This window comes from Parasteatoda tepidariorum, chromosome 1 (assembly GCF_982258835.1).
Source record: "Parasteatoda tepidariorum strain Cologne lab strain chromosome 1, Ptep-v5.0, whole genome shotgun sequence".
NCBI lineage: Eukaryota > Metazoa > Arthropoda > Arachnida > Araneae > Theridiidae > Parasteatoda > Parasteatoda tepidariorum.
In genome coordinates, this window is record NC_141755.1 from 137,981,251 (window position 1) to 137,995,477 (window position 14,227).

Consider the following 14,227-nt stretch of genomic DNA (forward strand, 5'->3'; position numbering starts at 1 on the left):
AAACATGAAATTACATACAGCATATTTTAAATGAATAATTATGTATAAGTTTACTTTTATCTCTAATAACTTTCATTATTCTACCAGAAAAAATATTTACAAATGAAAGAGATGCAATGCAAGTTTAAGTTCTAGTTCTAGCATTTTTATACAAAATATACAAAAATTATTTATAAATGTGATCAATGATTTCTTGGAACATCTGGATCTTGGATTTCCAGATCACAGTTAGCGAAAAATCCGGAAATCTGGATTTTTTCCTGAGCACAACCATCTCTGTATAAACCTTAAATATAAGAATGAAACACCAATCAATAAATAACCTTTATTCATGCAGGCCTGCCTGAGAAGTATTTTTCTAATATCAGTCACCCAGGCAGCTTTGATTTCAGGGGTGAGTGCTTGAAGCTTTAACGTCACACTCTCTTTTCTCTTTCGGAACCAGATTTCAAATTTTGTTGGGCTGTCTCCCAACTGCTCAGTCAGTCCCAAATCTGTCGTCTAAAAAGAAATAACAAATTAGTGGCATTTTTGACACGTCAAAAACATAACATCAAAAACATTCCCCCTTTTGTTTAACACTAAACATAACGCCACATAATAAATATCTATTTCTACCATAGCCGGTCAAATGAAAAATTTCTTGACTGAAATGTATGAAATATGGCTGTTAAGAAGGAAATAAACTTAAAAATAACTTTACTATAATTTTAAAAAATTGGGTATTGCCAATTTTTATATATTATAAACACAAAGAATAAGAATTTTTAATTCATTACTCAACGCAATTTTTTACATTATAAAGGGTGTTTCCATTCATACATTCGTACATTTTCCGCAAACATAATTCTTCTAATTATTATTATTTCTATAATTCCTATTATTATTATGATTAATATAATATCTTCTAAGAACTTGTGCAGTCTAGATTGTTTCGACATTTTTGTGGGTAAAAATTAACAGTTAGTTATAAAGCTGATCTAAATAAAATATAAGTTATTTACCAAAATATTTAGTTTTTGTCTCTTTTTCTGACACAAAAATGCCAATCGAAAATTTTAGATACTTAATAGAAATTAGCATTCACAGTTATTCTGATTGAAATAACTACGCAACAGTCTTTGCAGAAATGTGCAACTCATAGAATGCAATACGTTAAACGAGCAATACATCGGCATTTCTGATCCAATAACCTTATAAAGCAATATATTGTTCTAACGGTCAAATGACCGGTTGTGGAAGAAATAGGTACAGGACAAGCATTGTTCGAAACGAACAAAATACAAAAAAAATAATAATAATAGAATATTTACTGTTTATAATTGTTAGAAAAAGTCGCGCAGTCAAATGCACAAAAACGATAAGATGAGCATTTTCGATGCAATAGTTCTTAAATGGTCATTTGACCGGTTATGGTACATTTAGTTTTAATGTGGTTAAGCAGACATTAATTTAGTACAGTACAGAACCCGTTATCCGGAAATCAGAAAACCGGAAAACCAAAAAACCGGAACGAAATTCAATACATTTTCCCGTAATTTTTTTCAAAAAATGTTTTTTTTTCTCATAAGATTTTAGGATTTTTCTTTCTTTCTTGAACGATGTTTACCTTACCATCATTTTAGAAATAATCATTAGTGTATTACTTCATCGTGTTTTCTTCTTTTTAAGATTATTTCCAAATTTTTTTTTTTTTTAGTTGGGTTTAACAATAAAAAAACGGCTTTTTGTAGCGATTCAGAAAACCGGAAAAATCAGTTATCCGGAATATCGATGGTCCCGATCATTCCGGATAATCGGTTTCCTACTGTATTATTTTTGCATTTAACGACTAATTTTGCCATTATGCACATATATATTTATTATATAATTATTTTAGCATAGTATCGAATATGAATTATAAGAAATTGCAGAAAAAGTTGTAGTTGATTTGCAACATACATTAAAAATACTGATAATACATTACAAAATATGTTTTAATAAATTGTATGTATTTAGGTACTCAGATCCATTCAGCATTTTTTACAATACACCTAGAAATATTTATCTAAAGTTTGTAACTAAAGCTATACTAATTAAAAACCTACTGCTGTTGTACCTGATTTTCAATTAACTTATTTTGGAAAATTTACATTATTGTAAATCAGAACTACAGTAGAACTCCAATAATCCGAATCAATTGGGACCGGACCCCATTCGGATAATCAAAAATTCGGATAATTGGATTTTTTTAAAAAATGCTTATTTTAAATAATTATCGTATGTATAACGGAAATGAGGGAAAAGAACTATTTTTAAGGAAAGAGATCTTTTTATGAATAATGTGTACATATCTTGCAGTAAATGAAAGTTATTACATGCTAAACATCTCAGTTAAAGTAAGCTGTTTAACTGTCTTCATCCGGCTAAGTTGCACTTCCGTTTGATAGTGAGAAGTTGCATATGGTCACACTCTGGTTGGTGCTCCATCCACTTCAATGCAGTTTCAAGGCCAGCAAATGCTTCACTAGCTGACGGCCCTGTGTTTCTCAATTTCAGCATTAGGGTCATCTTCTTCATCGACACTTTCCTCCATCACACTTTCAATAAGTTCATCATCATTTAAAATTTGAATCACACGTCATCCACTCTCCTTTATCTTCAGCACTGACATCTGAACATCCAGGAATTTTCAAAAATATGTTTCTGAATTCCTCAAGAGATACGGCATCCTCATCTTCTGTCTCTTCCCTTTTTTTTCTCTTTAACTTCTTTTTCCCTTTTCTCTTTTTCCTTCTCTTCTTTAGTTGATATGCCTTTTAACTTGTTCCATGCACGTCTTAATGAGACATCTTTAACCAAATTCCAAGCTTCCGCAACCATGTACACGCAATCATTCAAATTTATCTTTTTGTGGTTATCCAACACACCTTCTTCATCCTTTCCCTCTACTAAAATCTTCCTTAAAAGTTGTCTTCGGTAAAGCGCATGACAAGCGCCAATTGGCACAAGCAAGCTGACAAGGGGGTCCAGCGTTCACATTTCCTTGTCAACAAACATTCCACAACTAACATCCTTATTCATACGGTTTCCCGTGTGCTCTTTTGTCACTGGATTCCCCCTCCTTTTATTTATCTTTGTCCTATCCTGTAAACTTTCTCTGTATAAATCTTTCCTTGGCTTTATTAACATTTTATTTTATTCATATAAAAAAGGAAAAAAAAGAGAAACTTATCTTTTTACTATATTTCCATAGGAATTCTGAAAGCGATTCGAATAATCAGCGATTCGGATAGTTGGAGTTCGGATAATTGGAGCTCTACTGTATATAAAAAATGGCATTTTTAGTAATCAGGATAATTGTGATGAAGCATGCATTAGCAAGTGCATACTTTTAATTATATATTTTATCACTTATCTTAAGTCGTCATTTATCAATTACCTTTTATAGCTTTTTTCCTAAAAAAGTATGTTTTAATTTAATATTTAACATGGTGAAATAAAATAAAAACACAAATTCACCAAAGTTTTTTATTTTTTTGACTAAGAGGTTTTAGCTATGACTGTAAAAACCATGGTAAAAATGGTCATGCGTCAAAAACTTATCAACACTGGCTATGATTAACTATATAAGAAAACTAATAAATACATTTGAAACCAGGGTTGGTCTGTAAGAAACCTATTTCTTCTGGAACATAAGAAATTAAAAATTATCTATTCAATTGTTTAGCATTAAGTATTATAAAGATAGATTAGGTTTAAAAAAATTAAAATTTCTAAAATAACATAAAGTTTTCTAATTAACTCTTAAAAAAACACTTATTTCCTATTTATTTTAGTTTATACAAAATTTTTAAAATATATATATATTATTAAAGAGTCTATTTGAGTCTTCATATTTTAAAGTATTTGATTACAAAAATTAGTATGCTATTTGTAATTGAGTATTCATAATGCGATTCGTAGAAATGCATACACGTGATTCGCTAACAAAAAAGTAACTTTAAAAAAATGAATGAATGAAATCTTACAAAATTTGATTATGATGTTTTAACAGTTCTTTATAACTTAATTTAATTTGTTCATACAGTGATCAGAAGAAGGAATCCAAGGAATACAAAGTTTTCAGGACTTATCAAAAATTTAAAAACAATGTGTAAAAGATAACTAAGCAGTTTTTTTTTAAATTAAAAAGCAGTTATTATAAGGAACTTGCAAAAATGACTATTTTGCATATTTTTTTCTAGCTCTTTTGATATAAATTTTGACTTCGTTAAACTTCATCAAGAAAAATAAATAAAGTTATCACTTTTACACATAAATACATTTTCCAGTTTCAAATAATTTAATAAATTTTGTTAAAGTACAGATGCTAAAGATTAACATGAAAACCTATCAATCTTATATTTTTAAATTTGAAGACATAAGAAAATCTAAGGCATTTAAAAAAAAATATTAATTAAGTTTGCTTGTACATAATATGCAAAATTAAAGTTATTTGTTGTTATTTTTTTCTTCTAACTCTTGCAAATCATTTTTTTTTCTTCTTTTAAAGTTTTTCTTAAACTATTAGATTTTGACAGCTAAGTCATATCATTTAGTTTCCCTGCTTGGACAGCAAATTCATCAGCAGACTAAGTAAGTTCATCTATGCAACAGAATAATCTAAGGAGTTTCTAAGGACTTATTTGGAAACCTAAGTAGTTCCAAGTACTCCTTGGAGACTTTTTTTATTTCCAGGGAGTATAAGGAGTCTGTATGCACCCCGGTATACCAGAGATTGCCTAGAAAAAGACCTTTTGGTCTTAAAAACTAAAAACTGGAAAACACTTGCAAGAAAAAGGTTAGCCTGGAAAAAACTTCTTGAAAAGGCCACGGCCCACCCTGGGCTGTCGAGTCATTGATGATGGTGTTACCTTTTAAAATATTTAAAGATTACAGCCATTTTAATTAACCAAGAAATTCATCAATGAAACATTAAAAGGCAACTATTAGAAAGAAATATTATTCTTGATTTTCATGATTTTTATAGCCCGCTCAAATTAAAAGTAAAGATTATAGAACATACATAACCAGGCAAATTAGTCTGGCTATGTATGTAATATTATTATGTTGCATTCACAACTGCAGAAGAGGACTTGGACATCTCTATCGCATTTACTTGTTCAAGCCACTGTTTACATTATCAGCACATCCCTTAAACCACTGCTTTAGTACTGTAAGCATTTAAAATACACTAAGAATTGAAGAGAGGACAAAGAAAACAAGCTATTGTGTTTTTTAGTAGGACTGGGCGATACTAAGATTTTGGTATCGTGATGCATCGTCACGCTAGCATAGCAATATTTTGATTCACCACAATGTTTTGGTACATTAGTGCTTAATATCTAGTACTGTGTAAATTCGCAATTAGTAAGTTGCTTTCTTTTTAAAATAAATGATGCCTTGTTTTGAATAATTATTTCTCAATGCTTAAAGATGTCAGAAAAATAGCGGTTAAAAAACATTAAACGGCTGGATTGATTGTAAAAAACACCCAACAGGATTTGCACACACACACGCAAGATTTCTACAACAATTCAGATTCAGGTCAGCAAAACCATGAGTCACTACGTAAAAAAATCAGGGAAAGATAAAGATCATCGCCACAGTTATCACTGCACACAGGAAAAAGCTATTCGAGCAAGCTTGCAGCCATCCCTGTGCTATCAGGAACAATGCTCAATATTGAGCGTGTTGACAACGATGTAAATGATACACCGGGAAATATCATACACGTCTCAGTAAATTCCAATTTCCGATGCTTCGGAAAATTGCCAATTAAAACATCGGATCGGCGATGATTGCACATAATCAATATTTTCCAAAGCCTCAATTTATCACCCCCCAGTCCTTGTTTTATAGGGGCACGTAATTCTCCAACACAAAAAAAATAGATTTCATTTCAGTATCTGAATACTTTTGAGTATCATATTACATTGTTGCCTTACCATAAATGCAGGCGAGTTCTAATTAAAAGACTCAATTGATCAAATTTAAGTCATTTGTTTTGTCTACAAATAAAAATAATAGATGGATAAAGAGGAAGAGAGTTTATGTTTTAAATAAATTTCAGTGATAATTTCTGATGTCCGAATATAAATTATTGACTGCAATTCAATGGTCTTGATATATGCACACAAATTAGTGGAAGAATCTAAAATCTAATTGCAACAACATATTTCTATCCCAAGGGCTTACATATTTTGGGAATACAATAATTTTGATATTATATACGTACAGTTGGAAAATGCATTTATAATATAGTAATTACACAAGTGAAATTACATAGGAGTGTTACATCTAATATAGAGATGTGCAAACTTTTGAAATGAAGGGCCACATGCGCAGCAGATGAGCCAATCAAGGGTCACATGCTAAAGTATTTAGACAGACATGTTGACAGCAATTGTTGGTAGTAATTGTTCAATAAACATCATTGCTCTAGGCACTAATTTCTTTTTATCAGTTAACCTTGTAATATGCTTGCATAAAATTAAATACTTTTAAATGTTTCAAATTAGAAACTGCAAAACTGATTACTCAGAAAAATAAACAGAATCAGAATTAATTTATCAAAAAAAATTTACAAATAAATTGAAATAATTAAAAACAATGGGAAAATTCATGTTTTTTTTAAATCATGTTACATATTACAAAAGTCCAACTTAAAAGTCAAAAACTTAAATACGCAATTTAAAAATTCCGAATTTTTCTTCCAGAAAAAATAACGATTCTTTTTCAAAAATTCTGTTCAGGTTGCTGCCGAAACCTGAACTGCTTTTGTTCAGGTTGCACATCATGGGTTTGGTGGGCCACATGTGGCCCGCAGACCGCAAGTTGTGCAACTCTAATCTAATAAATACGATTCATACTTTTACTTATGCGAAGGCTATCTGAACAACACTTGTCTTATAAAGGATGTCAGAAAATTAAATTGTCATAAAAATGCATACTTTGATGCTGTGTTTGTAGTGGTAGACATGGGACCTCTGGGGGTCTCTCCGTGCTTGACTGAAGAGAACGAGATCTCAAAAAGGAAGATGTGACGCATTCATATTCTTCCTCAGCCTCCCGTGCCACACAATGAACTCCTCCTGTCTCAATAGCCTGCTTTGTTCCTTCACATTTACCTGAAACACAATGTTTTATTAAACTTTTCTATACCTTACCAGGGGTCTGTCCAGGGCAAATTTACTACTGTTTAGAGGTACCTTTAAAATTCAACTCTAGGAAAAATGGTAGTTTCACAAAATACTTTTGAAAAAAGCAAGTTCTAAGATTCCCCTCCCCGCCTCTTAAAATTTTGTTTTTGTATTCCCGCAAGAAAAGGTAGTACGTGCTTCGTCAGATAGTACGGAGTGGTAAGCCTAAAGGGTTGCTTACGCCATATTATCGAAAGTTTTTTTTTTTTTTTTTTTTTTTTTTTAAATTAAAGAATGAGGCGCTCCCTTTGTGAACTTTAAAAGAAGTTGAAATTCGAACACTATTCTAAATATTTGAAATTGTTCTAAATTTATTCTAATAGACATTTACTTTTTTCTGAAACATTTTCTCTCCTTGAAACTTGTTTCTGTATGACCGTATGGGAAATGTTCTCATAATGAAAATAACTTCTAAAGCAAGAAATGCTAAATGCATGTTTTTTTTTTCTTAAATTCAAGTTGAAATTTAACAATGGACAATAACTTTTATGGATTTTTAAATTTGGATACAATTTTAAGCTCAAAATTTTACAATAGCAAAATTATTTTTGAATATGTGGGGAAAAATATATAAAAATTTGATAGTCGTGAATTATTTTTATTTGTAGACAATTTTTTAAAATATTTTCTTACTTTACCATATTTTTGAGTTGGTTTTTTATATAATTTTTAATTTTCACAAATTATGTCCAAATTTTCACAAAATAGGTACCTCTCATAAAAACCTAGACAGACCCCTGCTTACACAAAGCAGGGGTCTGTCCAGACAATTTGTGAAAGGTCCGTTTTTGTAAAATTGTGAAAAAAATTACTCGTAATTCGTGAATATAAAATAAGAGTTAAGTCACATTCTATAAACCAGGGTCCTGCGTTTGCGAATGTGTGCAAATAGGGTCCTGTTATTGCAAAAACTTTTACAAGGAGTTTTTAAATTGTAAAGAGATACAAGATTATGCTCAACACTTTAAAAATAAATAAAAACAATTTAAAAGAGCAATAAAATATTTTGTGAAAGGTCTGTTTTTATGAAAAGATATGTTGTGAAAGGTCTGTTTTTATGAAAAGATATTTTGTGAAAGGTCCGTTAACAGACCCAAATTTCTTTTAAACAGACTCCTGCAAAGAATCAACAGTTCAGTTATTGGAAACACAATCTGCTCAGAGAAATCTGACCTCTATCAGATATTTAACATCTTATCTTTCGAATTCATAAAATATGTACAAACAGACCACCCTGATTAAATTTTGATCAAACGATCAGATCTTAACGTTCTAGGAATCCATCATAATGATTTGAGGGAGTGACCTCAAACATGTTAATTAATTAGAGCAGATGATATTTTAAGTTACAAAATCAGACATAAAAACATACCTTCTCTGAATAAACATGCTTTTTTTTCCCAACAGCTTTGAATTTCTGACTCTCAAAGTATAGGGGGTAACCATGATTTGGGAAATAGGGTCTTCATAGTTCGGTTATGAGAGCAACCCAAAGTTTGGATCCCTTAATCATAATTTTATTTTTTACACATTTCGCCATATCTTGCGAACTTTTTAAGTGATTCAAAAAAAATTTGCAAACAATTATACAATTTTTTTAACCAAAGATAATTTCACGCGAAAAATAAACTTTAGTTTTTAATTTTAAACTATATTTCCAATTCAAATGATTTTAGTTATTATACAACTATTACAACAAAAAATATACTTTTTTTATAGCTTAATACTTTTATGAATTTGTAAAGACAAATACCCGATTTAGTCATCAAATGCAGAATAAATTAATTTAGATTTGGAAGCATAAAAAAGGAATAAACAATTCTAAATTACTCTAAGCAAAACATTATTCATACAAATGTTTTAAAAGAACTTGTATTTAAACATAAAACGGAATTGAAACATGCATAAAATATAACAAATTATTTTTCATACACCAAAAGGAAAGTTATAATTTAATCCACGTGTATTTCATTAATTTTCAGACTACTCTTTAAAATCAAAAACAATTTAAGGGCATTTCTTTCCATCTATAGATAAAACCTTCAGAAAGAATAAAAATCCGAACCTTAAAAATGTATCAACAGACTATGCAAATAAAATATAAGCATTTCGAAAAATCCATTGATATAAATGAAATAGTTTTTCCTCAAGCCCACATGACTAATTTTTAAACGAAACTTCACGTAACTTAATTGTGTGTTTTATAAAAAAAATTCTATTTTAAATACAAAATCCTTTAAATGCATTAAATAAGTGGCAGAATTGTAAAGGTAGAGTCCAGAGAAACAAACTTACATCACAGTCTTTCAATGCATCCATTGCAAGCAAATCATTACCATGCATCAGTTGGAAACGTACCATTTCCTCAGAAGCCTACATTAGGAGTATATTATATTAATTCCATGTAAAATTATTTCGATCAACAGTTACATTGCTGTAGATATCGCAACATATGAGCTACAGACCTTTTTTTCTTCAAAACAATAAATAAATAAAAGTAAACAAATTGACAAACAAATTACTCTTCCACAATTCAATAATTAGATCTTTTTTTTTTTTAAATATTCATTAAAATATTTAAGTAGAAAAAAAGATAAAAAGAGAATTTTTCAACATTTATTTGAAAGAAACTACCAAAATTTGTCATAGATGGATATTATAAAACTTAGATTATTCCTTTTATATATATTTCACGTTACATGTCCCTACCAACAGTAGTAAATTAAAGCAAACTTTTTTTTGCAATTTTCTTTAACCCAAAAAAGTAATTTTCGATAGATGTGACATATCCAATTAGAATTGGGTCCAAATAATATAAACAAATTACCGTAAGATAGTTTTCTATAGGGAAAAAAATTAATTGTAAAAAATGGCGAATAGGTTTTGATATTTAGCTAATAATTTTAAATTCTTAGCCCTGTACATGCAGATATATATATCCTAGGAGTGAAAATATTTTAAATCAAATTTCCGAAACTAAATATTGAGGTAATAACAATCAGGATCAAAATAACAATCAGGAACAAGATTATATATTTAATTAGATATATACATTATATTCCTTCTAATGGAAGTTCTATAATCAGGGTTTTCCCTTAATTTTTAAAATAAAATCTTTTCAACGAATATATGTTACGATCAATAAATTAACCGATTAATAGTAACTGATGGTAATAACCATGTGAGTCAATGAAAATGAATGATCTATTATTTACCGGTTAATGTACCATCACAAAGTCTGGGTAATGTTATAATCTTTAACCTATCTGTCTATAATAAATAATAATAGCCAGATTAATCGTAGCACATATATATAATAAAGCAAATTTGCACTGTACGCAACAATATTTCACCATAAATATAACATTTTGTAAGAAACAGAATTTCACAAGATGAAAGCAAAATTTGTAAAGCCTTCATTTCTTGACCACTATAATTTTATAGTCAAATAAAATTCATTATGAATCAAAATTAAAAACATACTGCAGTGCTTAAACTGAATCTTTGTGTCCAAATTTCAGTTGTTTCCCGACAGTCACCATAAACAGAGTTTATCATCAAAGAGAATTTTAACAACTGTCTAAATTATAATTGACAGGAAAATAATATAAGATTCAATCAGGTCAAATAAAACCAACTTTAAAGAACAATTTAAAAATGAAATGCACAATTTAGAGATGTTATGCACCATTCATTAATCTTCTAAAGAGCCTTTTTTTTCTTCTTACGTTAAAATATTTTTGGGATGGAAATTGATTTAGCTTTATAGATAAAATTAATTTAAGTCATAAGATTTATTTTCTTTGAATTGAATTTGAAGGGTTTAATGGCACAAAGTCCACAAAAGGACATACTGTGCCAAACAAACGGTTTTAAAATAAATCTTAGGCAAATGCATACTACAAATTTCTCTTCCTAAAAGCACATGGAATTTATAAAACTGAATACAATGTAACAGACATATTCAAAAGTGAGTAAAACCAGATAAAATGTAAATATATTTAAACATCATAAAACAGTTGCATTCAAAAGTGAATAGATTTCTTTTCTTTTTGTTGGTAGGAAAGTTCTGTGTTTACAATTGACTATAACTTTGTATTCATAGCTACAAATAAATTCAAAGATCATGTGAATGAACATGATTTTTGAATTCATTGACCTCACATTGTATGTATATCAAGACTTTTATTGCAGTTTTTTTTCCTTATAGTTAGCTTCCTTAAGTTATCAGCAAGTGTATGCATAAATCATTGATGCAATGATGCACTACAACATGCCAAAACCAAGGTATCTGCTACATTTTAGATTATCAAATTCACGACTTTTCATGACAAATTCCAAGAATTTTTCTTGACTAAATGAAGTTACTATTTTCTCCAACAATAACACATCAATAAATTTAAAAAAAATTATTATAATAACGTTCATTGAAATGATAGGTATTACCAAAACTGTTATACTCTGCATCTTCATATTTATAGATTTAAAAAACAGAGTAAAGTTTAAACAATAAAAGAGCTAAAAAAAAATACAAAAGCAATTTTTTTCTTTTTTTCCTGCAGAATTATATACTGAATTAATGATACTTTTCTTGTTCATCAGAAAGGAAAGAAACACTCCTGATTTTTCTGCTCTCATTTTAGAATTAAAAAATTCGCCAATGACTGGCTTGTTTCAGTTAGATTGATAAAATAAAATATATACATAATAAAAATTCTGAAATCACTAAAGTTTAAAAGATAATTCGCTCTAGAAATGATGTTTTTTCTTTCCTTTTTTTAAAAAACACCATAATTTTTAAAGAACATGATAAAAACATTTCATATTTGAATAAAATAGCACTGTTAGAGGGGATTTTGATACAAATTCAGATATTTGGAACACCATAAAATTGGGGGTTGAATTCCATTTTAATAATTAGATTTTCCAGCGACCTCATGACTCTCCAGGTGCGCAGATACCCTGCATTTAATGTAAAACTTAAATTTCTTGTTAAAAATTTTACTAAATAAATTTCTTCACATTTTTTGTACTAAAGGACTAATACACTTTTTCTAAATACTTTTATAGAGTGGTAGACGAAACTTTCAAAATACTTTGTAAGTTTGCCTCACCACAAGGGACCTGGAACGAAATGGTATTTGAAAATAAACTTTTGAATCTTTTGCGTGTGCAGAAATTACTAAACAAGGAACATCTTTTTTGCTACCACTTGAAGAAATTTTACCAAAGAGGATGGCAGACCTGGTACTATTTCTTCTTTAAATGAGAAATTTGAAAAACCTGCTCTTAATAGAAAGAACTCAGAAATTTGGAAGTCCTGGGTCCTAAGGATTAGTAGCTCTTAAAGTCAGGCGGAATCACTGAACAACACTATTTAGTTTCTCCCCCCCCCAAATAAAAAAACTCAGAATTTTTCCCATTATCTCAGGTTTTTTTTTGTTCAGAAATTCTCTTTCTCACTGATAAACACAAAATATATATAAATAAAAAATAGAATTATATTTGTAAAGAAACTTTCCAAAAAAATTATATTTCTTAAAAAACAATTTATTAAAATTAGCTAAGATTTCTTACAGACTACCATTTTTCAATCATTTTTTAGGAAACACTGAGCCTTTACTAATTTTCCCACTTTCCTAGCACCTCATCATTTTGTTCATGTATATAAGTTTCAAATAATACAGTAGCATGCTCTAAAACTTAATATACACTTGAGCGTTTACGTATATTTCTGGGGAAAAAAACAAAAAACATTTGTATGTTTTCTCATAAAAAAAATGCAAGAACCAGGTTTTAAAAAATAGTTTCATTTTTCAAGTTTTTTGGATTTTGGTTGAAAAAGAAAGAGAAAAACCTTTAATGCGTGGTGGCTGGGCTCCCTTTCTTTTAGCAATTCTTTAAGGAGTAATGCATACTTTCCCATCCTCTGAACTGGTTTCAACAGGTAACTAGCTAAATCCATTTTGTCTTCAAATTTTAATTGCATTTTCTAATAAACAACAAATGAAAAACACTATTAATAACATATATCCATTAAAATTATGTTACACAAGTATTCATTCCTAACAGTTGTCTATTAAGAAACTGATAGGTAAAGAAAGCTGTTCAAAATAATAAACAAAAAAGTGCATCCACTTCTGCTCATATTTAACTCTAATTTCTGGGTCATGTTATGGAGAATGGTAAAATGTACCACGGTACTTAATTTTCTCCTATCCTAAAGATTTACAAGCATTTTTTTGGTCTGACTAGCAAAAAATCATCAGAGTTGCCACTCAAATGTGGAAAAATAAATTCCCTGTGTTTTCCCTGTACCAGTGTTTTCACTACAGAGCGAGAATCTCGCATATTTTTTTCTTTTCTCGCATTAAAAAATTATTACTGTGAGAAATTCGCGCATTCTATAAATCAATCTCAAAATTCGCGAATTTCTCGCATTTTGGAAAAAGCTTCGAATTACGCCATTTAGAATAAAATCCTTTTTACTTTTCTTCCTTGATCTTTCATTAGTTTCAACATCTGCCCTGCTATCTAGCTTCCCTATTTACCAGTATTGTTCAGAATCTTTTCGAACTACAGAACACAACCACGGAACCCCTTTCAGAACGCATTTCTCTGTAACCACGTGCTTACCGTAGGTAAGGTTTCTTCATGTAAGACGTTAAAATTTTTTATCTGCTAATGTAAGATGGACAAATACCTTGCAAAGGCAAAATCTTCTATGATGATGCACCAAAAATATTCAATGCTTTAAAAAATAGAAGACGTTAAAAATGTATTATAATTAAAGAAATGATTTTTTTTCAAGAGGTTTTGTGTTTTTTTAGTTTTTAGAAATCTCACCCTGTTTTTGAGAAATAGTGAGAAATTCTCACCCATTTTTTTTCTATGATGAAAACAGTGCCTGTACATATTATACACACTATATTAAAAGGAAACCAACAATTACTATGCTCTTGTGTGAGCTATATTGGGATAACTATATTAGTTTTAATGACTGG

At 29.4% G+C, this 14,227-nt stretch overlaps 1 pseudogene across 1 annotated transcript in view; it reads right to left on the reverse strand.

Annotated features, from left to right (window-relative positions):
* The window catches only part of LOC147817086 (puratrophin-1-like), a 39,906-nt pseudogene that overhangs the window by 18,574 nt on the left and 7,105 nt on the right, over nucleotides 1-14,227 (reverse strand). Inside the window, exons 4-7 of the transcript XR_015430233.1 lie at nucleotides 13,081-13,215; nucleotides 9,519-9,596; nucleotides 6,975-7,151; nucleotides 324-501 (exon numbers count right to left, since the gene is read on the reverse strand). The product of XR_015430233.1 is annotated as a puratrophin-1-like (transcript). The remainder of the gene's footprint in view (nucleotides 1-323; nucleotides 502-6,974; nucleotides 7,152-9,518; nucleotides 9,597-13,080; nucleotides 13,216-14,227) is intronic.